We start from the raw sequence: 1,948 nt of genomic DNA, 5'->3' as shown, positions 1-1,948 counted from the left end.
ATCGTGTACTCCTGGTCAATAGTTTTCCGTTTTCTGTCCACCCCAATTCTAGTCCAGATATTTTCTGGCGAACTTTTTGAGCATTCTATCTTAAATATATATTTAATATGTCTTCTTAAATGTCGCTTATATTTTAACATAGCAAGGTCGAGAGGAACCACTCTTACTAAGACCATCATGAGCATCACGAGACACACTTCGGTAAGCTCTAGTGATTCGGAGCAGTGCCCTCCGCTGAACCTTCTTTTCTGCCGGCGAGTAAAGTTACAGTTTCAGACAGTTAACGAATGCCTCTGAGTACCCACAAAAACCCCCTTACATATGGTCATTGTAACTGATTATATGAGGCCCCAGAATGCGCCGCCCCCCACGACTGTGGCCATTCAAGGCTAGGGCACCCCACCTTATTTTCTAGGTAGTCCAAGAGAGGAATCACATTAAATCCTCTTATGCCTGGGTAGATTACCACTTCGCTTTAACGTATTCTTCCATCATCAATAATTAGTTTTTCAGGGTGGGGTCCGTTTTACCTTTTAGCAGCACACCCTGAGTTTTTTTTCGCGGCCATCTTTAATCTCTGTCTTTTTTACTCCATGCAACGTCCGATTTGCTCACTGTTCCACTTCTTGCTTTGTCGGCTCTGCTGTTGGAAGACACCACTGTAGCGAAATCATCCCTGTAGGAAAATGCAGGGAACCTTCAACATCCCTCTTACAACATCCCCAGCAACTCGTGAAACACCAACTTCGATAGTGTAGAACCAAGAACTGGCCCTTGCATCTTTATAGAAGTTTCTATAGTCCATTCTAATACATCTGGTTTTCGCTCCCTTCTAGCATCCGTCATCATTCTTTCCTATATTCATTTAAATCATTTTTTTCCAATACCTTATCACAACGCAAACAGAGACTCATCATAACATCATAATTTAAGATTAGAATTGATGTATTTTTATTTAATATTTTATGTATCCGCTGATTTATATATTTAAGCATGTATCATGGTGTTTCTGACTTGCACACTAGTGTGTATGCCACATGGAACTAATCGATTATTTTATGTTTTTTTCATTTACTTCAATTTTTTATTTAGAATAAGGATATATTCTATTTTGTTTTCTTATATAACTTAATTTATATGTGTAGTTTAAAATGGGATATTTTCATTACTTTGTTTTTGGCCAGATGTGCTTTTTTTTTTTTTACTTTAAATCGTTGTTACTCTGAAGGAACCTTATTCCAGATTAAAATTTTCTTCCTATTCTATTCTATTTATTTACTTATTAATCAATTAATTAACTTAAACTATTACCCTAATTGCTTACCTGAGCGTTGTGTCGTCCTCTCCTAGCCATGACGATGGATCATCTGAGCCTATCTAGTCATTGATTTTATCTTATCATCCTTTGCAGGTAATCGAAGCTACTAAATTAACCTTGTTGACACATAGTATCCAGGTGACTTTTCAGTTTTATGTTGTTAATTTAATTTTTTATTATATTTATATGATTATGATATAGATATTATTTAGGAAGAACTTTAATAGTAGTATAAATCAAGATTTATACTAAATCTCCAATAAACCAAAAAAACACCAAAAAAATCTATATTGTCATCTCTGTGATTAGATATGAAATATGAATATAGCTTCTTACAAGAAAACTCAAAAATATATAGTAAGGAGAATTTCACGACCGTGAAAAATTTTAAATTCCTGGTTTTGACGGAAATGCACGTTTTAAGGTCCTCTGGAATCAAATAAAAATTTCTTGCAAAATGGTCTCTGTGTATGTGAGAGCAGCCTAGATTAAAAACAAGAAGTCATTAAAAACTTTTTTTTTTATTTATTTATTTAATGTAATTTACAACTATACAAAATGATACAATAAGTAAATATGTTGTATGTTTCATATACACTTGAAAATCTTGGGAAGGAACCACCCATCGGT

At 34.2% G+C, this 1,948-nt stretch overlaps 2 protein-coding genes across 2 annotated transcripts in view; one reads left to right on the top strand and one right to left on the bottom strand.

Moving 5' to 3' along the window:
• LOC106677987 (uncharacterized) overlaps positions 1-1,431 on the bottom strand; it is a 57,341-nt gene extending 55,910 nt beyond the window's left edge. The window contains exon 1 of the mRNA XM_067048597.1: positions 1,325-1,431. The gene's annotated coding sequence lies outside the window, so the exon portion shown is untranslated. The remainder of the gene's footprint in view (positions 1-1,324) is intronic.
• The window catches only part of LOC106678033 (uncharacterized), a gene marked incomplete in the record, with an annotated part of 375,705 nt that overhangs the window by 28,667 nt on the left and 345,090 nt on the right, over positions 1-1,948 (top strand).

Source organism: Halyomorpha halys, unplaced genomic scaffold, assembly GCF_000696795.3.
Source record: "Halyomorpha halys isolate HHAL.00 unplaced genomic scaffold, Hhal_1.1 Scaffold9.1, whole genome shotgun sequence".
Lineage (NCBI taxonomy): Eukaryota > Metazoa > Arthropoda > Insecta > Hemiptera > Pentatomidae > Halyomorpha > Halyomorpha halys.
This window is presented reverse-complemented; position numbering and strand designations above follow the sequence as displayed.